The following is a 22,974-nucleotide window of genomic DNA, read 5'->3' as shown; positions in this document are numbered from 1 at the left end:
CAGTGTGCCAGCTGTTTTCTCTCAGGGCCCTGAACATCCCTGCATGCTGGACTTAGTTACAGTATTAATATGCATCTCAAACAGATTCGATGAAATACAGCCCCATACCATAGAGTTCTAACTCACCCATTTACAGGTTAACCAGGTTGGAGATGTAGCTCAGTGGTAGAATGACCTCCTAATACATGCAAGGTTCTGGATTCACCCCTTAGCACTGTTAAATCAGTCATTAAAAATATGCAACCAAACTAAGCGTAGTGGGTGTCTTAGGGTTTTAATGCTGTGAAAAGACACCATGACCAAGGCAGCTCTTGGACAACATTTAATTGGGGCCGGCTTACAGGTTCAGAGGTTCAGTCCATTATCATCAAGGCAGGAGCATAGCGTCCAGGCAGGGATGATGTAGGAAGAGCTGAGAGTTCTACATCTTGCTCCCAAAGGAGAAGACTGGCTTCCAAGGAGCTAGGATGAGGGTCTTAAACCCCACACCCACAATGACACACTTCCTCCAACAGGGCCACACTTATTCCAACAAAGCCATACCTCCTAATAGTGCCACTCCCTGGTCCAAGCATATTCAGACCATTATAGTGGTATATGCCTGTACCTAGCACTCAGGAGAGACTAAAGCAGGAGAACCACTATAAATTTAAGGCCATCCTGGGCTACATAGAGAATACCAGGCTAGCCAGAGCTACATAGCAAGAACCTGTCTAAAAATAAATGAATAAATAAATAGACAAGAAAAAAATATAACCAGTAGGTTTGTTGTTGTTGTTGTTGTTGTTGTTGTTGTTGGTGGTGGTGGTGGTGGTGGTGGTGGTGGTGGTGGTGGTGGTGGTGGTATCTGTTTGTCTTTAGCAACATCAGCACAGTCAGTGTTACATGTCTGTCACTACAGAAGGCATCCTCAGGGCTGACAAAATGACTCAGAGGATAAATGCATATCACCAGATTCCATGATGGGAGCAGAGCTGGCTGCCCAGGCTTCTCCAGTCTCCACACATACACAGTGGCATGTGTGCACCCTCACATATGCATAGGTACAGTGCACACACAATAAATAATAATAATAATAATAATAATTATAATAATACAATAGTTAATGTAGATAAGGAACCTTCATCTCTAGCTACTTACCCCCCTCTGTAGGACTCAGGCAAGTGCCTAAGTACCATCTCAGCACGGCATCTCTTACAGAAGCAGTCATGCAACTCCACCCTTGCTCCCTAAGGTGAGCTTTCTCCTGGAGGCTGTGGGAAGACTTTGAAGCACTCAAGCCACCATTCTCCCAACATGCTCAGTAATATCTGAATGCAGGAAAACCAACCTGAGCTTTGGAATAAGGCCCTGTTACGTAAGTGGGAAAATGGGATAGCACCTATCAGCTCTTTAGCACGTAGATGGATCCTTAGCATAGAACAGGCTCAGGGAAACTTCCAGCGTCTTCTCCAACAGTGCTTTAAAATGTGTTCCTGTGACTTGGGAAGATGTGGAGTGCTATTCAAAATGAGAGGCCAGAAGAGGGCTAGGGTGCAGTTCTAGTTATGGTATGGATCCATTCACCACCTCAGTTCCCTTTTGCGCTCCAGGGGAGTGTTCTAGATCCAGGGCGGCCAGCCTTTTCAGTAGAAGACGGAATCTCCAGGTTGTGTAGGTTACACAGCTACTTTACTCACCACTGTGATAGAACACCGGGTAGAAACAAGTTAGAAAATATTTATTCTAGATCACTGGTCAGAAGACATGGCCCATCACAGTGGGGAAGGCACGGCGGCAGGATCAGGTCTGAGCCTGTAGTAGTGGGAGCACAGTTCAGCCAGAACTAGACAGCTGAAGCGGGAAATGGGGCCGAGCTACAACCCTGTGTTCTGGCCCACAACAACCTGTTCCCTCCAGCTAGGCCCTGCCTTCTAAAGGTTCTACAACCTCCCAAAAGAGTGCTACCAACTAGGGGCCAAGTCTAAACCTGGGAGCCTCTGGGACACATTTCACACCTACACCACAACACAGGTTGTTCATCCACTCGACTCCATTACATGGCTGTCTTCTAAAGCATTGTGAGCTATGTACAGCCTCGTGCTGATGTGGCTTCATCTTCAGACACAGGCAACAGCCTGCGTTAGTCATGCCAACCAGTTTGGCCGTCCCAGGCCTCAGTGGCCTCCAAAATTCCTCCAAACTGTCCCTTCAGCTGACAATTAGCTCCTTCGATAGCACACATTCGATTCATTTGAATGTGAGTCTGAATATAGTAACACCAGCAGTTTAGGTATTATTTTAGATATCATTTCCCTCCAGTGATTCATTGAGTTTTGACAGCATTTGTTGAGAGCCTAACATATGCCAGGTGCTGTTCTTGCTACTGGAGAACTGTAAATCGATTTAATCAACAGTTGACTAAACCCTAAACATCAGATTGCTCACAGCCTAAAAAAAGAGTGGTCATCAGCAAATATCATGATCTCCTGTTTAAGACCAGCGTTCGACTTCAGGTCAGGGCTGGAAGGACTGCTCAGTGCTTAAGAGCTCTTACCTCTTTTCCAGATCTGAGTTTTTTGTTCCCAACACCCAACACAACCTCTTCTAACTCTAGATCCAGGGGGATCCAACACTGTCCACTGGTCCCCATGGTTCCACATGGTTCCACTCAACATGTACATAGAGACACATGCAATGTGAATAAGGAAAAGAACACAAGTCACACTACATTCTTATTTCAGATGCTAACAGGTTCCAGGACACAGCGACATAACGTGTAAGAAGTGTAGCAAGCCGGATGGACTGTCACAAATGCACTCCAGGAGATTTGATGGGCCTGGCTTTTCATGGCCCCTGCTCAGGCCACGGCTGGATTGTACTGGAGGCCTGGACAGTGGCCATCAGTGGTAAAGGTCAGGCCTTGCTCAGCTGCAGAGAAAGTGTAGTTTATGACAGAGCGTGCAGCAGGAACTTCCAGTCAGGAACGTGATACACAAGGTTCCACATGAACAGGAAGCATCAGGAAGCTCATTCCCAACAGAGCAACTAAGTTGTTCCGCCTTTCCTAGCGAGGCAGGTAAATGGTGGGGGAGGTACTTGGACCACAAGCAAATTTCAGTGCCAAAGTAATATTGTGTAAATACATCTTTCACGTATTTATTTCTGATACATCACCACAGATTGATATATCCTCTCCATGAAACCTGCAGCAAAATTGAAGTTGGATGGTTCAGCGGGCTGATCTTAGGGAAATCCTGAGCTGCCACCCAGAGACATCGGAGGTGACAAGGTAGGTCACCTTGTTACGTTCAACTCAGATTATGATTAGCATATTGTATACCTAGACTTGAGTGTGTGTCTCTGCTGCACATATGTCTGACTTTCTGTGTGTATGTGTGCGTTTGTGTGTGTACATGCATGTATGTGTGTGTTTGTGTGTGTATGTGTACGTGTGTGTATGTGTGTGTACATGTGAGTATGTATGTGTACATGCATATGTATATATGTATGTGTATGTGTGTGTACTTGCATGTGTGTATATGTGTGTATGTGTACATGCATGTGTGTGTCTTGTAACTGCTAGGCAAGCACTCTCCCCATTGAGCTCAGGCCCCAGATTTTTTCTGTATTTACAGACTTACAGAAGCTGTAGTTTTACCTAAGATTTTCATTGCACAGATAATGGATGTTTAAATAATACAGGGGTTACCCGGGGCAGTGAATAGAAGACCCAAGAGTGCATCCTGCATCTCCTGATGTCAGATATCAAGCTGTGAACCATAGAAGAACTCTGTTCCACTCTGACATCCAGAGTATCACACTCAAAACATGTATGACCATTTCTTTTTAAAAAGTGTTCTCTGGGACCGCCTCCCTCTCGCCCCCAGATAGACTGTGAGCTCCGTGTGAAGTCTGAGCTGTCATCTGGTGAACTAGTCCCATGCTGTCCTCACATGTCCCAAATAAAAGCATGATTCTGACACACCTCCCTTTGAAGGTCCCCGTTTCTAACGGTGCTTTTCATAAGTGACTATAAAGAACCTGTGACTCTGCCTTTCTTTGGGAAAGAAATTTAAATGTGCAGACAGCAAGCCCCAAATCTGTCAAAAAATTTTAAATTATATTTAAAACTCATGTTCTCCATGAGTTCTTCCCAAACGAAATGCCCATAACCTTGATCCAACACTAAGGTACACTTCAGTAACAGATTCAGACACTCACTCCATCGTTCTAGAAAATTTGAAAAAATAAAACTATTCCAGGGTTAAGGAGAGGGCTCATTCAGTAACGCGCTCATCCCACAAACAAGCAGGAGGACCTGCAGTGCCCGTGGTGGTGGTGTTTTGTTTTGTTTCTAAAGCTGAGCATGCCTGTAACCCGAGCGCAGGAAAGCAGAGACAGGGAAATCCCTGACCCTGTGTCAAAAGGAAAGAAAAAGAGGCAGTGACACCTGAGGAACAAGGTTGTCCCCTGACCTCACCCCGCCCCACACATAAACAGAGCCATTGAGGGGAGGTGATACTTACCTGCTTTTTTCCAAATCTAGGAGGGTAAGGACGAAGGCCCATGTGTAGGGCATAGGCTGACAGATTTATCTACATGTTAAGACAGTATCTATTTGAATGTTGGAAGTGTGATGGGATACAGCAGAAATGTCAAAACCAAATGGTCCAAAATGGAAATCAGACTTTAAAAACTCACATTTCCAACTCAATTTTAGAAACGCCTCAGCCCATGAAGCTCGGCCCATCTGGGTTCATCCTCCCACTATTCCTCCCTGTAAACATCCTTCAGATGTATTCGTTTCCATCAAAGCGACCCTTGGAATTCATGTTTTTTCCATGGTAGATGGAGAAGATGGTGTCTGGGGACAAGGACCAGAAGGCAGGTCACAGGTTCCCAAGACCCACCCCTCTCTGTCCTAGGGAACCTCACCACAGCTGGATGACAGAGTCAAAGACCTTTGAAAACTACAGATCTCCCTTGGGCCTGGTCTCTCCCAGCTTGAATTGGTTCCCAATGTGGTTTCCTCTCTTTCTTCTCCAAGAGGCGGCATCTGTAAGGACGAGTCGGAGGCAGAGACCAACTGCTCATCTCAGCGAGTTCTCCGCCTTACTCCGATGACTGAGTGGATGGGGAGATTGCTCCTAATTAAATCACGTCATAAAAAAAAAAAGACACCATTTTCCATCTGAATGCGCCCTGCAGTTCTCACGGTGGGTAATTTGTTGTTTTAATAAGCTGGAGGTTGAATTCCAAGGTTGTAGCCACTGATGCTGCACCGAAACAGCCGTGGTGTTCTGGCAGTGTGCTCGCTCCTGGGAAGGTTCCCGGGGAAGCTAGCTGGCAAGTGGCAAGTCCTTACACAAACTCTGCTTGCTGGAGACCTGGGGAGCCAACTAGTGTTTCTCAACATGCTGTAGAAGGTCAACCTGGGCCAAGGAGGTAAACGAAAGCCTAATTGCTAACGGAAAAGCTGAAATGAGACGTGAAGGTAGTGATCCTGCCTCCTTGTGTCTGGGCAGAAGTGTCCCATCTCCCAGCCTCGTTCAGTTCTGGGTGAGGGCGGCTGAAGGGGCCACAGTGCTTGGAGTATAGGAAGTGTCCTCATCAGTTCTAGCACAAAGCAGCTTGGGGGACCTTGGTCAAAGGACAGGGTGGCTACTCTCATCTGTGGAGATGGCCATAACTCCCACGTCTCAGGAAGGTGAAGTGACAATCAGAGGAGGTAGTTAGGGGCTGACAGACAAAGCTGAAGTTCTCCCCTCTCCACGTCTGAGGAGGAAGAGGGCAGAGGTCGTAAGAGTAACGTGGGCATACTTCTGGACTCTGTGTACCTCTACATTCAGGAGTACGGTTTATGGCTGATATGGATAGAAACAGACACTACAGCCTGAGGACTTTTATTGACTGGGAACTGAGCAGTTGTGATAGGAGTGAACAAACAGGGCCATCCTTCTATGGGGTGCCAGCTTTGTGTTCTTGGCCTGGCCCTGCTCTGGATTCTGTCCAGACTTCCTGAACCCTTTTCTCATGGTCCCTTGGGCTGCCTGTACTGAGGCCCTTCCATTACTCTTTTTTAGCAACAGTGAACAGCATTTCGACCCTTTCGTATTCCCTGAGACACTAGAAAAGGTTGTACATTGGCTTGCTACCTTCTGCTCTCTGCCATCCTCCCCCCCAAGTTTCCACATCAGCTTGGCTTCAGGTAAAATTCCACTGAAGTCTTCCACGATAAGCACAGACTCTAATTGTATTGATTCTACAGGGACCGTGCTTATGAACCTGGCATCATTAGTCTCTTGGTCCCTGTGATTACCTGATGATCAGGAATCTGCTCTGTAGGCACAGGGTCCCCACGGGAGGCTGATGGGCCAGGGCCAGCCCTCTGTTGTGAGGCATACTTGCATCCTCTTAGAAAATAGAAATCTGTGGCTCGAATCAGTGTGCTCCCCTGGGGCTCAGCACCTCATGGCCCATCCTTTTGTTGGCACTCAGAGGCAGCAGCTGTTAAGGTTTGTTTTCCTTCTGTTGGGAACAAGCTTCTCCTTGCTACAGCTTCCCAGAGGCCCATCGCCACACAAGCAGCCAGGGCGCAGTCTCAGCTCTGTTAGCTTGCTCTCCTGCGCATTTCCTGTTTCTTCCCTCCTCTCCCCTCTCATCCTCCCTCCATCCTTTCTCTCCAAGCACTTGCCCTTTCTGTATCTCACCTTTCCTCTCAGCTCAGCGGCTGTTGGTCGGGCATGCTAACAGTAGGTAACAGCCCCTAAGAGTGACATGGCCTCTGTTCTCAAAGCCACAGCCCTCAGCCCAGCAGAAACCAGTCTTACGTCATCACATTCCCCATCCTACATGGGGGTCTGAAAATCTAGAGATTGCTATGGTAATGACAGATGTTAAATAAAATTAGAGGGAGTGTTGGGGGCCTGAAGAGGTGGCTCAGTGGTTAAGAGCACTTGCTGCTCTTCCAGAGGACGTGACTTCAGTTCCCAGCAGCCGTGTTCATTGGTTCAAGCTCCAGGGAATCCAGTGACCATGTCTAGCCTCCTACAGCGTGCATACAGTCACAGACATAGATAAACATAATAATACATTAAAAGGAAGGTTATGGTTAAAGTGGGTGGGGACGATAAGGAAGGCAAATGAAGGGCTTGCTGTGGGACATGAGACAGCCAAACTGCCCGGGAAAAGGAAGGACAGGGCTCTGGGGTAGCAGAGATGAAATATAGATTTTAAAAGATGTTAACACAGGAACACCAGAGGGGAGTGTTTGCTAGCCCTGGAGGTTTAGACATGTCCAGCCATTGAGCTAGTCAAGGCATATTAAAATTAGTGTGTTTTTGTGTGTTTGTGTGTGTGTTTGTGTGTGTGTATTTGTGTGTTTGTGTGTGAGTGTTTGTGTGTTTGTGTGTGTTTGTGTGTGTGTATTTGTGTGTTTGTGTGTGTGTTTGTGTGTTTATGTGTTTGTGTGTTTGTGTGTTTGTGTGTTTGTGTGTGTGTTTTTGTGTGTGTGTTTTTGTGTGTTTGTGGTTTTGTTTTTGTTGTGTGTTTGTGTGTGTTTGTGTTTGTGTATGTGTTTGTGTTTGTGTGTGTTTGTGTTTTTGTGTGTGTGTGTTTTTGTGTGTTTGTGTGTGTGTTTGTGTGTGTGTATTTGTGTTTGTGTGTGTGTGTATTTGTGTGTTTGTGTGTGTGTTTGTGTGTGTATTTGTGTGTTTGTGTGTGTGTGTTTTTGTGTGTGTTTGTGTGTTTGTGTGTGTGTTTGTGTGTTTGTGTGTGTGTTTGTGTGTTTGTGTGTGTGTGTATTTGTGTGTGTGTGTGTGTGTGTGTGTGTGTGTGTGTGTGTGTGTGTGTCTTTCATCCGAGAATGAAGAGCTCTCAGGCAAGCACAGTGCGTGTGACCTGCCAGGAGCCACAGAGGATTAACCAGTTCACCACTACAGTGTGGGCCACCACATCTGGCAAGTAAGATGATTAATCTCGACTGTCAGTGGATGAGATTAGATTTACCAGGGAAACAGACCTCTGCAAGAGTCTGTGGAGGGTTATCTGTTAGGTTAGCTGAGGCGGAAGACCAACCCTAAGTGTGGGCGGCCCTATCCTCTGGGCTGTGCTCCTAGATTGAATAAGACGGAGGCCGAGCTGAGCATCGCTTTCGTCCGCTTCCTGACTGCAGAGTCATGTGACCAGCCACGTTCCTGCTACCAAGGCTTCCCCACCATGATGGACGCCACAATAAAACTGCAGCAAAATAAACCCGTACAGTGTACTCGTTAGGCATGTTACCATAGCAATAAACAAATAACCAATATAGCCAGGCACGACGGCGCACGCCTTTAATTCAGGATTCAGAAGGCAGAGGCAGGTAGATGTCCGAACTGAAAGTCAGCCTGATTGACATAGTGAATCCCAGGTCAGCCAGGGCTGCAGAGTAGGACCTGTCTTAAAGCCAATGAAGACATTGGCAAGGGAGCTCCTGCGAGTCCACGGGCTCCTCCTTCTGCTCCACTGAAGGCCATGGAGGCCTGAGAAGGAGCTAAAGGCACTTTCTCCAGAGTTACCATTCCTCTAGCCAAAGAACCCTCTCTGAATTTCTTCCACTCAGTCGTACCTATTCAGAGCCAGTGGTGGTGTGGCCTTACAGTCTCTTTTTGAGTTTCTGGGACCCCGGCTGGCCTAAGTGTGGGGATGCTTCTGCTCCTCTGATAGGAGAGTCTGAGTAGCACGTGTAGCTGGCTACCCTGCGGTGGTGCCCGAGAGCTGGTAGAGCTAAGTCAAATCTCACGTTCCCTGCTTCACACCACCTCCCTCAGCCTAGACCTGGGCTGGCTCCTCCTGTTTGTCTTCTCCCTTGTCTCAGAAACAATGAGGCACCGTGGGTCTGCTGTGTGTTGTGGATGGACAGGAAGTGGTGGCCTTGAGTAGGGGATGCTTGCTAAGAGGAGCAGTGGAGCGCAGAGGCAGCACCAGCCGCTCAGCTGGAAGCCCTGGAGTCTGTGCCAGCAACAGTCCATCTGCTTATTCACGGAACTGGACATAATAAATCCAGCTGTTTGCTAATGTTGCAAATGGGCCTTTTGCTAGGGCTGTTGAGGTCAAACTGAGTAATAGGCTGTGTCCAGAGCCCGGTAATGGCCATCTATTAGCTTCTGTAGGAGCACTCATGTTAGGAAAATCACATCTTGTGTGGCTCTGCAGCTGAAGGAATGGCTTGTTAAAAATTTCCACTCAGGCAGCCTAGAGAGCTCAGGGTTTATATACCAAAGACTAGGAGTGTTTACTGGAAAAGCAGAAACCCTCACAAGCTCAGTGGAGGCCAGTGACCTACCTTATGAGAACCCCTTGTGAAAGTTAACCTCAGTGGACCGGCACAGCAGCAGAGTGACAGTGGGGATGACGGAGGGGGACGCAGCCTGCCCGTGTTCTCTCGGTGTGGTGTCGAGGGATGGACTGTAATTTCCTGTGAGGTCACACGAAGAGCAAGAGCAGACTTCTAAGTCTCTGGGCCAGAAGCCACTCAGCAGCTCCGCTATGACAGGAATCACCAGACTCACTCTTGGCTTGAGATGTAGCTCTTCCCACCAAGAGGTGTCGTATCAACCTGTGGGCATCATGTGGTAGATCAGGGTGCAGGGAAGTGCTGTCAGTTGCAGGGTCTGAAGACTTTCCTGAAGGATTTTGGTACTGGGGAAAGAGAGTATATGAGGGCAGTGCAGGAGAGGTTCCAGAACTTTCCTAAGAAGTGACAGCAGATCTGAAGTCCGTTCACCTGTTTTTCATGTCAGTGATTGAACCGAGGGTACTGGGTATTCTTCTACTGAGCTGCACCCCCTGCTACCCCTCCTTGGCCCCCTCTCAGTCTGTAGCTGTCAGTCTTTCTGGGCCTTGTCAGGCTGTCTTTGCAATGGAAGACAGAAATCACAATCTTTCGCCAAAGCAGAGCTTCTCTCAGCCCTGATCCATTTACCATTTACCAGATTCCTTTCCAGGGACCTGCTTGTCTTCCTTGCCCTTCACAGATGTTCTCTCTGCCTACCAAATGTCTACAATTACACCTGTAATCTCACACTTGGGAGAATAAAGCAGGGCAGTTGGTTCAAGAGCAATCAGGACTACACAGTTGGACTTCATCAAAGAAACAAACGAAAAGCAACAAAACCAGACAAACACGCCCAAACCCCAAAGAGCCCTCCTGAGCCTGTCTGTCCTCTTGCTCACTTCTGATAGATTAGCAGCTGTGCTCCTTCTTTGCTCTCCTAAAAGACAAATATAGCTGCCTCCTTCCCCACAGGGTATAAAGATATAATTAGATCACTTGGTGAGCATAGTTTGACTCAGGTCTTCTAGTTGCCAACGCTCACCAGAGGCAAAGCAGAAGCCAAAGCCATGCTCTGGGATTCCCAGCCTCCAGAGCCATGGACCTACAGAGGCTTCCGCTAGAGTTTGAACATGTAAGAGGTAGCACCTACTGGGAGGAAGTTAAGTCATTGGAGATATGCCTTTGATGGGCATATTGGAACCCTAGCCCTCTCCATCCTCTTTACCTCCAGGCCAACATAAAGGAAGCGGTGAGTTCTACCCCTCCACATTCCCAACACAGCTCAAGATGTTCTTCTGCCAAAGTCCTACCACACACTGAGCCTTCTAAAGCTGTGAACAGAAACCGCTCCTTTGTCTCAGGTAGTTTATCATAGTCAGGGAAAGCCAACACACACTTTTCTTTTTTAAGATGTACGTGTGCATGCGCGTAGGTGTGTGCATCTGTGTGAGTACAGGCACCCTGTGTCTGTGTGCATAGGCCCAGTTTAGGTGGCTTTTCTATTGTAATCCACTTTATTAACTTATTTTTTGAAACAGGACCTCTCACTGAACCCAAGGCTTGCCAACCAGGCTATACTGGCCAGCCAGTAATCCCCCAGGATTACTGTCTTCCCTCCAGGTTTTCAGATTACAGATGTCACTGCCTCATACCTGGGTTTTTATGGGTGCTAGGAGCTCAAGCTCAGATTCCTGTCTTTGTGCCGTAGGCACTTTGCCCACTGAGCCATCTCCCCAGCCTTAACTTCACTTTATAAACCATCCAGCCCTGCATATTCTGCTGTAGCAATAGAAATGCGCTCAGCTAGTTCCCAAAATATAGGCGTGATTATCATCCTCCCAACTCACGAGAGTGGATACCTATTGTCTTCTTAGCTTATCCTGGGAGAGAGAATAGGAAGTGTCTGTTGAGGGCCCAACCTTGTCTCTGGTGAAGCAGCCGACCTCCCAGCCCAAGTCAGAACATTTCTTCGTCCTCCTATGATTTGCCTGTGGCACGTTCTCTGTCACTCATGGACCAGTGTTGTTAAATCACCGTCTGCAAACAGCTTGCCTCTCAGTGGTAGAGCACTTCAAGCCCTTCCCAATCAGAGGACTGTCATGATAGTTTGGCATGATGGAGATGTGCTTGTCTTCTGTTAAGCTGAACTAACACAGGAATTTAACTAGATGAGAGGTGACCCTTGGGGTCGGCACTGCCAGCTTCCGTTGTTAATCACACCCTTTAGTGTCCTCACTTTTTATCTATATATGGGAATGTTTCACCTGGATGTACTTGTAGGTGCACCATGTGCATGCTAGGTGCCAATGAAGGCCAGGAGAGTGCGTCAAACAGCCTTAAATTCCGAGCCGTCTCTGATATTGTCTTTTCATTTTACCTATGTAAGCATGTGTGTGTATCTGTTTGAATGTGTACCGTGTGTGTGCTGGTTTCTGCACAGGCCAAAAGAGGGCGTCAGATTCCCTGAAACTGGGGTTATAGGTGGCTGTGAGCCACTCGATGTGGATACCGGGAACCAAATATGGGTCTTTTGCCAGAGCAGTAAGTGTTCTTAACCGCTGAACCATCTCTCCAGCTCCCAAAGGCACTCATTTTAAACACCGGAGTATGGGAGCTGACTGAGGAGATGGATCATCAGTAAAGTACACATAGCTTATCAGCAGAGCGCTTGCCATGTTTGACGAGTACTGGAGTTAAATCCCCAGTACCACATAAAAAACAGACATGGCGCCTTGCTGAGGGGGAGGGTCAGGGAGGAGGGATAGGATATGCTTGGGGCTTACTAAAACCAGTCAGGCTGCCATAATCAGCTACTCGCAGGTGCCAATGACAGACCTTGCCTCAAAAAATAAGGTAGTGAATAATTGAGGAATGCTTGACATCAGCATCTGGCATAAATGCACACGCACACGCACACACACACACGCACGTCTCCTACATTATTGTGAGAAGAAAACGAATTAATACGAGATCTTCCGTTGGGTTTTATTTTCTGAGACTTGTTCTTACTGTGAAGCCCAAGCTTACTATCCTTCTGCCACACCATCTCACCCGAGTTAAGATTTTAGGTCTTAAACAGCGAGTGAGTGAGTGGTTAGTCAGCCTGGCTATAGATATTATTAATAGTACGGTATTTACAGAACTGCCTTTTCTCTCAAATTGGGGAGGTGTGTCCCGTCCCCCCCCCCCACCGCTTCCCCCCCCCCCCCCCCCCGCTGTTGCAGAGGTGACCTGGGTGATTCAGTAGCCGCGTATTCTGATTGGTGGACGAATCTGACAGACCAGGCGGCTGGCAAATGAGAACACACAACCAACCATTCCTTCCCGCCTTACTAGGCTTTCCATTTTAGAGTGGGGCAAAGTACTCCCTTGCTTAGGCTTAAAGCCAAAGGCGCCTTCTGCATCCAGCTGGAACCAAGGACTTCGCAGATCACTTCCGGGGGCTGTGGGCTGCGGTTCACACTCCCGAGCCACCTCTGCGATGTTATTTATGGATTCCCACCGTAACCTGATGCTCTAGTCTAGACAAACTGTTGCGCGCATCTCTGAAAAGGCTATAATGGCTCCCATTTGGGTACACATTCAGAAAACACTTTTGTTTTGATTTAAATTGTTGGCCTTTGGGGTTCGTGCAGGTGCAACCAGAGGAGAGATCTTTGGCAGGGAGGCTTAACGAAAACCACCAGCCAGAAGAGTACCAGGGAATTACCCCCACCCCCAACACACCTGAATAGGAAGCAGTTTCAAAAGGAGAGGAGGGAAGCAGGCCAGGGAACGAGCCATCTTCCTCGGATATTATAAAACGTTCAGCCCAGCTAGCGGCTCGCAGTCTGAAGCATCTGTCACACTTCACTGACAACCAAAATGCCTTGGAGATAAGGCAATTATGAGACCCAGAATAAATGAAAGAAAACCCAATCTCTGCCGAGTAGCACTGCCATCTATTAGGAAATTATTACAGGCAGAAGCGGACTTTAATGAGATTTTAACAAAAGAAATCTAGTCCCTTTCCTCTGGGGCAGAGAGGGTTTTTTAATGATGTGAATGATTAAGTGGGTGAGAGGCCTCCCTGGGAGCAGGAATACGAGGAATAGTGTGAGCTGTGGCGCCTGCCTTGTCCAGGCAGCTCTGAGGAAGGGACCTGTGTAATACTGTCCCAGTCTAGGACGTGGCCTGGAAGGTCAGGCCAGTCTTCTGGATCCCAACTCGGTCTCAGATTGCTAACCCAACAACCCACTGGGCTGTGGGTCATTCTGAGGGCATCATAGTAGCCACAAGAGACTGGAGTCAGAGGGCATAGTGACAGCTAGACCTAAGACCTGCTTGCCTTCCATTTTCAAAGCACTGGCACTTCAGAAGACAGTGTTACTGGAGTCTAATGTTCTTGCTTCAAGAGGAGGGAAGAGAAAGTAGGTTGCCGGGAGTAGGCAGACAGATGCTCGGGGCCTCTTGCATGGGGTTGATTTTCCTGTTTTGTTCTCTTTCATCTGTTCGTGAAATGAAAGCGAACGGTGAGTCAGTAGGATCGGAGAGAGGTTCCACTATTTCAGCTGTAGTATTTCTGTTACATAGGGGTTTGCTGCACTTGAAGCATAAGCCTCTGCTTCCTCTGTGGGGGTCACTGAGGAAGGCTAGGGTGACCCAAGAATGCCTGGGCTGTCAAGAACTACTGGGCCTTTGCTGGGCAGGGCATGAGAAGACCATGGTTGAGGAAGCAGTGCCCACCAACTACAATATGTTTGTGTGTATGTAGGGGGAGACGGACCCTCAGCAGTTGGGACAGGCAGAAGCACAGAACATCTTCTAGGGGCAGAATTCCAGTCAGAAGAGCAGTGTACTATGCTGGCTGTAACCACCTGAGACAGAGGCAGACAGACTGTTAGGGTATTCAGCATCTGAGGACTGCTGACAAACGGGCAGCAAACGCAGCAGTGCTTCCCTTAACAGCCGTGGTAAAAGGATTTAGAATTGAAGACGAACTTAAAATGATGTAGAAGACAGATTTGGGGGACCCGTCTTTTGGGCAGAAAGTTGATTTTATTGGAACGTAGGGTTGTTATTATTCTTATTAGCTAATATTTATTAAGCACTGAGAGCTGTTCTAAGTGCTTTACACTTAGCACTTCTCAGTCTGTCTGTGGTGACTAATGGATGAGCAGGAAGCAGAGGACCTCGGCTTGCTGGCCTGTTCCCTGGGCTAAGCCTTGGTTGTCTTTCTTACATAGCACAGGGCCACCTGCCCTGGAATGATGCTACCCACCATGGGCATTTGCATACGGGCAGTTCCTCAGTTGAGGCTTCCTTCCCAGAGGACTCTAGACTGTGTCAAGTTCACAGAGATAACAAGGAAGGAATAAGATAACAGGAAGGAATCCCTGGGTCAGGTGCCAAGTTAGATGTGTCCTGCTTCTTGGTCAGGTATGAAGTCAACCGTTGTTTGTAGAGATGGGCTGTGATGCTCACACTGTTGTCGAGTGTATAAAAGCTGTCAAAGCCCTTGGCGGTAACAGCCACCGGAATGCCACTGTTTGCAGTGGAGAAAGTAGGAGGATGGACGATAGGAATTTGTAGACTGCTTGCCTATCATGCATGAGACCTTGGTTCAGTCTCCAGCACTATATAAACAGGGCTTGGTACTGGCATGCATCAGGAATCCCAGCACTAGCAAAGTAGAGGCAGGAGGATCAGAAGTTCAAAGTCATCCTTGGTCACATAGCAAACTCAAGGCTAGCCTGGGCTACATGAGATTCTGTCTGGGGAGGGAGAGAGGGTGATGCCTCCGATGGTTCTTGCTTATTCCAACTTTATGAAAATTATCTCACGCATGTTATCAAGTTAATTCTGACGTAATTCTGCCTTGGCAGATGGACCCCAGTACTCTTTTTTTGTTTAATTTATTTATTTCACATATGTTAGTACACTGTATCTGTCTTCAGACACACCAGAAGACGGCATCAGATCCCATCACAGATGGTTGTGAGCCACCATGTGGTTGCTGGGAATTGAGCTCAGGACCTCTGGAAGAGCAGTCAGTGCTCTTAACCGCTGACCCATCTCTCCAGATCAACCCCAGTACTCTTATGTCCCCACATTATGCTCACACTCAGGCTGTGTAGTTTGGTCTTTGTTAGCTTCGGGCTGTACTTTGGGTTCTAGGGATTTGGAGGGACCGATGCATTAATTAATGAGTCCAGAGGAAACATCTAATGATTACAAATGAGGAAACTTGCTAGATGCAAAGTAGAAGCTAATCCAGGCCTATTAAATTATCTCCAGGCACACCCAGCCACATTGGGAACAGGAAGTATAGTTCTGCCTGAGGCCCTCTCTTCCCTAAGTTCTGACAAGCCACCTTCTCTGTGGAAAGTCAGTCCTCAAGGTATTAGCACCAGAATTGCCCGGCTGTGACTCACCTTCCTAAGCGTAAGAAAGAGGAGCCTAATATTTTCTACAAGTGACTGTGGAGATGCCTTGGGGACACTCATTCCTTTATTTTGCTTTGCATAATAATACTTAATACTGTTTAAAAAACATTCTGCCAGGTGACTCTTTCCCTAGGCAGGACTTTTATGTTTCTGATTGCAGTATTTTATAAATAAATTCTACTTGACCATATTAAATTTTTTTCCTTCTATTGCAAACATTTGCCAAAGACTACTAGAATGAGGAGGAATGGGTCTGCATTCCCAGCCCTTAACAGGTCTGATTTTAAAACAGTCAGCTCACGAGGCACCTGCATGTTCTGTTTTCTGTCCAGAGCGAAGCTTCATCACAGAGGCTGGGGCTGAAGTGTGCCACTTCTCACATATGCAGTGGCTATCCCCGTGACCCTTGCTGTTGCTGTATGTCCTAGAGGATCCGACAAGGCCATCTGGCTTTTCTTGGAAGGATTTGGGGAAACCTGCTTCCCACGATTGAGGTCCAATTTTCTTGCTGCCTACCATGGTGCAGGCAGACTCTTACCTTCTGATGGTCACTTCTATCTTTAGCATGAGGCCCCTTCCCCATTCTTTGAAATTTTAGAAATTATTTTTCGCGTATGGGTGTTTTTCCTGCACATTTATCTGTGCATCAAATGAGTGCAGTGCCCTCAGAGGCCAGGAGAGGGCAATGAGTCCCCAGAACTGGAGTTACTGATGGTTGTGAACTGCCTTGTTGATGCTGGGAATCAAGTCTGGGTGCTTAGGAAGAGCAGCCACTGCTCTTAACTACTGAGCCATCCCCACGTCCGTCCCTGGCTCTCCTTCTTCTCAGAAGCCATAGACACTGAATGTTGTTATTAAATATCAAATATCCGCTGAACCCTCGTGGAAAGAGCACACCAAACCAACACCAACGTGGTTCCATGTGGTGAGATTTAATGGGGGAACGAGACAAGGGGAGGGGGCAAGAGAAAGAAGAGAAAAGAGGACAGAGGGAGCCTGCCTTTTATTTGGAATGTGACATAAGGTTCCCAGGTGGAGGTGCAAATTCAGCCAAAAGGTCTTCTGGGAATGTATGGTCATTGCCATGGCAACAGTGACCAACCAGTGTCCCTGCTAAAGGCAATTCCTGAATCCCACTCTGGCTTCCTGTCTCCTGCTGGTGACCAAGGAAAACTGAGCTACAAGGGTCTCTGATCTGCCTCCATTACCACCCACCTCCTTTCTCGTTTTTCAGGGAGACTTTACTAAAGAGCTCTGGATAGTCTGATACTTGTCATGTGGCCCAGGCTGGCCCTGAACTCCTCTCAGTTTCAAACAGCCAGAGTCAGGCTGGCCTTGACTCCCTGCTCCCAGACCTGTGTCAGAAAAATCATCTGGCCATCTCCGTGTCAAAAGAGCAACTGAGGGGCTGGGGATTTAGCTCAGTGGTAGAGCGCTTACCTAGGAAGTGCAAGGCCCTGGGTTCGGTCCCCAGCTCCGAAAAAAAGAACCAAAAAAAAAAAAAAAAAAAAAGAGCAACTGATATGGAACTTGAATAACATTTGAAAGGAAATGTCCTTTTTTTCATTACCTGGATTAGTGTTCAGCTGAATTATGAGGAAAAGAGAAGCTTGAAGGACTATTTTTTTTTAAATAATTTTGGTGGTCCCTGTCCCATTACACAACTATTCTTGGCAGCTGTGATGGGTAGAGCTATCTAGGGCTTATGGCTTTCAGCACCACCCAGGGAGACAGGAACAGAAACAGAAATGTCCTTCCCAGCTGAAGAAATAAGATAATGAGACTTAACCAACACCAACACTGTTTCTAATGATCCCCAGCCCTAGAACAGCACCTGGGACAAAGCAGCCCTCACCCAGGTACAATACCTTGAGTAAATGGCTGCACCAATCACAGCCCATTTGTCAATGTTTGTTGTTGCTTTTGAGTCAGGGTCCCTCTGTGTAACCCAAACTCACCATCCTCCTGCCTTGGGCTTGGGAGGGCTAGCATTGCAGGTGTTCACCACTGGGCCTGTCTAGCCAACTCACACAGCATACAGTGAGGGGTATATAGAGCCCTTAAACTCCATATTCCTTGCCATGGCCAATTCTATATGTCAACCCAGCTGGATTATGATATCCAGTTGTTCAAATAAATACTAGCCTAGATGTTGGAGTGAGGGATTTCAACAAGTGGGGCTCAGAATGAAGCAAATCTGTAGCATGGGTAGGCCTTGTTCAATCAGGGAACTAGGTTTGGGACCGTGAAAGACAGCGTGGTTCTCAGTTGAGCTAAAGCTAGAAGCCCTGGTGACCCTGAAGGGGCATTAGGATCTTTGCCTGCTCCCAGTCACCAGGCCCCTGTCACTAGCCACAGCCCCCCATAGACTTATGGCCATCAGTGATGTAAGGGCTACACCCCAAGCCCTTCCACATGTAAAGGATGTAAACTGTTGTCAAGTAGGCTGAAGACAGATCTCCATTTTAATGAGGTACCTAGAGGTCTGGAGGGCTGAGTCAATAAGCCTTCCTTCCCAGACACTCCTCAGGCCTACCCTGAGAAGTGGGGTACAGTTTTACACATCCACTTTCTGCCATGACACATCCAAATGCCATAAAACCATGGACTGCCTCTTTTCATCATGATCTGCCATGGGGAGCCATGGAGAAGGCCTTTGCCTACAGAGCTGGCATCTAATCTTCCATAGAAGGCCCCTCTGCACTACCAACCAAGCAGACCACTATGCCTGCTGCCATCAAGCCAAGGACTACCACCCTGGGACCAGCCAGGGCCCCCACTTATCCCACCAATCCCAGGCTAGATACAACCCACAGGACCCCACTCCATTCTCTGCTCTTCTGAAGCTTCCAGCAGTGCCTGGGTGTTCAAGAGCCTGAGAACCAGACAGGCCTGGCCGTGTCACAGGCCCAGGACCCCCAAGCCAGCTCTGGCTGTCCCACACCTCAGACTGCGTTTTTCTTACCCTCGGAAATTTGTCCCAGGGACTCCCTTAAGGGCCCAATACCAGACCAATGACAACCACATTGGGGTAAGCACAGTCAACTCTTGAGTCCTGCCTTCCCAAGCAACAATGCCCTGTGGTGGAGCAGACGTAGGACCCATAACCCTACAACTAGGGTCTAAAAGAAAAGCTTTGATGCCTCTTGGGGAAAGGGGGAGGACCATTCAGAAACCTTACATTCAGAATTCCAACAACAACCTTGCCTGGGCCTCCAGACTCATTCCTCTACTTCTTCCTCTTCTTCCTCTCCCTCCTCTTCCTCCCACAACACTATTACATGCATCTTATACCCTATTGGCTCTGTCTCCTTGGAAAACCTCGGGTAATATACCAACTTTAAAGAAGTTAAAATGGCTTCAGGAAGGTTGAAATGTGTAAAAAAGAAAAAAAGCAAAGCACTGAACAGCATAGATTGGTTCTAAAAAATGTCCTTTCCCTTGAATTTAAGGAGGTCGCCCTTCTCAGAGAGGTTTTGTGAGCAACACATGGACAATGAGGTAGACAGTGATGTCTCCAGCAACAAGGCAAATGCCCACTGGTTACTTGTGGAGAGGCACTTGAGGAGGTTGTGGTTTTTAATTTTCAGAGCAGCTTTGCTTTGTAGCTTGAACTAGAATGACACCTGCTGTCTTAGTTATGGTTTTATTGCTGTGAAGAGACACCATGACCAAGGTAACTCTTATAAATGAAAACATTTAATTGGGGCTGGCTTACAGGTTCAGAGGTTTGGTCCATTATCACCAAGGTGGGAGCATGGCAGCATCCAGGCAGACATGGTGCAGGAGGAGCTGAGAGTTCTACATCTTGATCCAAAGGCAACCAGGAGAAGACTACCTTCTGCAGGCAGCTAGGAGGAAGAGGAGGCTGTCTTCCACTGGGCAGAGCTTCAGCACTAGAAGTCCTCAAAGCCCACACACACAGTGACCTACACACTTCCTCCAAAGGTCACACCTCCTAATAGTGCCACTTCCCATGGACCAAGCATATTCAGACCACCACACTATGTTTCCTGCCTCTTAGGTGTTGGGATTTTATAGACATGTTCCATCGCACCCAGATCCTGCTGGGTAATTATGATAGATTGTAGCCAGGCCAAGACAGATCTGTGGTGCCAGCAACTGGAAGACCGAGGCAGGAGAATCCTTTGAGCTCAGGAGTTCAGGACCAATCCAGGTAATATAGGGAGACCATGTATCTTAAGAAGTCAAACAAGTAAATTTCTCCATTATAATCAGAGGACCAGGTTCAGTAGTACATTGGCCTGTAATCTCACTATTCTGGAACTGGGGCAGGAAGAGTTCAAGTTTAGGCTGTCTTGGACAATGAAGTGAGACCCTCTCTCAAAATAAAGGCAAGTAGAGCTGGTGCTCAGGAGTGTAGCTCTCCTAGTGTGCATGAGGCCCTGAGTTCAACATCCAGTACTGAAAATGATAATCAAGTATACCTTGATTACTATCAAGCAGCAAGTATAGCTGCTGCCAGAGCCAGCCTCAATCCAAGCTTGCCCCAAGAGGTGGCCTTATGATCATCCTGCCTGAGACCTGAAAGGGCAGATCATGGGGTCACCTCAGTCATCGTCTCCCCTCTCTTTCTAGTGTTCTCCTCGGTTTAGGAAATTTCTCCTGTATCTCTTCTCCTGCCTCAAATCCAGAATTCACAATGCCAGTGAAGGTGGATAAGCCACACCCATGCTAAGGCATACTCACTGACACCTTCACCTGTCCCCCAGACTTGAAGTCCTGAGCAGAGTCTTCCAGCCCCACAGCCCCACCCAGGGCAAAGCCAACCCATGTCTTCAATCGTACTTCCATGAATGCTGTGTTAAACCTGGATCAGCAGGTTTAATGCAGGGCAGGTGTTGTTTGCCCCAGTGACAGTACTAGTAGTCACCTGGTCTTGGGCTGACAAGGGTAAGGCAATCTGGCAGAGAAAACCCTACCACTTAGCTTCTTGGTCTTCCTTACTGGCCAAACCACCCAGAGTCAGACCAGCCAACATATCTATGAAAGCTGCCTGCCTACCTGTTCCTGTGTGGGAGTGCGGTACAAAGCCCTTGTTAGGAGTCTTGGAGCTCAGCCTTGTCAATCATCTCACGCTGTCCTAAGATGACTAGTAAGATTTGCAAGGCAAAATAAATTCCTTTAGCAAATACTTGTCAAAATCAATGATCTGCTGCCTTGAGATGTTCTTGGTACAGAACAGGCAAAATTGTGTACACAGCTGGGCAGGGTGACTCACGCCTCTAATCCTAGCGCTCAGGAGGGAAGGCTTGCTCACCACAAGATCTAGGCTATCCTGGACTACATAGTGACCTCCAGGACACAGTCCTCAGAGTAAGTTCCTGCTTAAAACAACCCGTAATAAAAACTAAAGGAAAAAAAAAAACATGCGCATGTTGTGATTTCAAGGGATCACTGTACATTACAACTTTGTGAGAGTTAGAAGCTGAGCGGACAGAGGTGGTGCATCTCTGGCCATCTGGCAAAGACAGGGGAGGCCCTGTGGACAAGGGAGAGAACACAGAAAACACGAAACTCAAGGCAAACTGAAACGGAAGTAAAACTTTCAGATTTTAACCTTATAAAAATTTGAGTGTTTTGTTTTAGTTACTTATTTTTTTTAATTTTCTGTGTTCAAGATATTTTAAAGAAGTGGAAACTTAAGGGTTCTTTGGGAAGTCAGTTGTGTCAGATGGTGTTTTGCTGGGGCAGACTCATGAAGAAACTTTTCACAGAAGTAGACATAGGTGAAAGGATGTTCTGCTAAAGCAAGTGTGTGAAAGGGCAGGTGATGAAGGATTCTTTGCTAATGACACACACGTATTGATCCGCCTTACATTGCGTAGTTGAGCTCTGTTTGTCAGGACTCCATATAGAGAAGTGCACCAAAAAACTTGTGGTGGTGGACTGTGGCTTCTTGCCTCTTCCTTGGACTGGCAGAGTGATGTCAGCTGAGACACATTCACGTGGAGTTTTCCTAACTCAGACTCATGTGCTGAGGCAAGACACGTGCTGAGACAAGAACTATGGAGGACACGTGATGTGTCATGGGAGTATAAATAGGACTCAACAGACTGTGAGGGAGGCTTGCTGGTAGAGTCTGTGTCCTTGCTGAGAGAGAGGCACAGCAGGCAGAGAATTTCTCCTGGCATCCCTGCTGGTCCGAATCCCTCCTGCTGACTTGTGCTGATTTGGCTGAGGGCTGGCTGTTCTTGCTAGGCCTTGCCATCACTGCTGCTGTCCCAACTCTACCAAAATGGATGCCGGTATATCAGTGAAGTATTTTCAAGTGGATCAAGCTGCTGCTGCTGACCTGTGACCTGAACGGCCAATTTTCTGACAATGAAGATGGGATTTGCTCCAAAGAACTCACTCTTTCTTTCTGTCCTTCCTTCTTTCTTCCTTCCTTTCTTTTTTCCTTCTTTCTTTCTTTCTTTCTCTCTTTCTTTCTTTCTTTCTCTTTCTTCCTTCCTTTCTTTTTTCCTTCCTTCCTTCTTTCTTTCTTTCTTTCTTTCCTTCCTTCCTTCCTTCTTTCTTTCTTTCTTTCTTTCTTTCTTTCTTTCCTTCCTTCCTTCCTTCTTTCTCTCTTTCTTCCTTCCTTTCTGTTTTCCTTCCTTCTTTCTTTTTTTATCATCTTTAATCTTTCCTCACAGTCCAGTTGCTATCCCTCTACTGTTCCGCCTTCTGACAGTTTCCCATTTATTGCCCATCTCTCCGTAGCATCTTACTCTCCTCACCTCGGCCATTGTGAGTCTGTGTAAACCGTCATCTACTGCAAACAGAGGCTTCTCTCATGAGTCCTAAGAGGTGCATTAATCTGCTCCACGTAGGTCCGGTCTCTCACCTAACCAGGGATTCGCTGTTTTGGCTTGACTGGCTGGCCAACAAGCCCCTAGCATCTGCTTGTCTGCCTCCGGTTGCCGTGGCAATAGCTGCTTACACCATGCCTGCTTCCGTGCGACTGCTGGAGGAGATTCACACTCAGATCCTCACTTTGCCCAGTAAACTGCCTTCTCGCTGCTGGAGAAATATTAACACGCCTCCACAGCCCCACTACTTAGCTCATTCTCAACGATGCTCAAAGGCTTCTACCCTTTGCCCTACTTCCTTCCCGGTACATCAATGAGGAGTTTTAAGGGAGAGGTTCCTACACTGTGCAGAAGCAAGAAAAGGCCGTGATGCTGAGATGGGGAGAGAGACGTTCAGAAAGTGTGCAGGGCAAGAGGGGGAGGCAGCTCAGGCAGACCC

General features: G+C 47.5%; 1 long non-coding RNA gene across 2 annotated transcripts; it reads left to right on the top strand.

The window, feature by feature from the left end:
• Window positions 1–1,152: 1,152 nt before the first annotated feature.
• On the top strand, window positions 1,153–5,198 carry LOC120096359 (uncharacterized). Of its 2 annotated transcripts, none has more exons than XR_015636301.1 (3): window positions 1,153–1,357; window positions 3,162–3,271; window positions 5,030–5,198. It is a non-coding gene; the product is annotated as an uncharacterized LOC120096359 (long non-coding RNA). The 2 variants fall into 2 exon arrangements; XR_015636302.1 differs by lacking the exon at window positions 1,153–1,357 and adding an exon at window positions 2,958–3,054.
• Window positions 5,199–22,974: the final 17,776 nt, after the last annotated feature.

The sequence above is a fragment of the Rattus norvegicus genome, chromosome 13 (assembly GCF_021556685.1).
Source record: "Rattus norvegicus strain SHRSP/BbbUtx chromosome 13, alternate assembly SHRSP_T2T, whole genome shotgun sequence".
NCBI classification, from domain to species: domain Eukaryota; kingdom Metazoa; phylum Chordata; class Mammalia; order Rodentia; family Muridae; genus Rattus; species Rattus norvegicus.
This window is presented reverse-complemented; position numbering and strand designations above follow the sequence as displayed.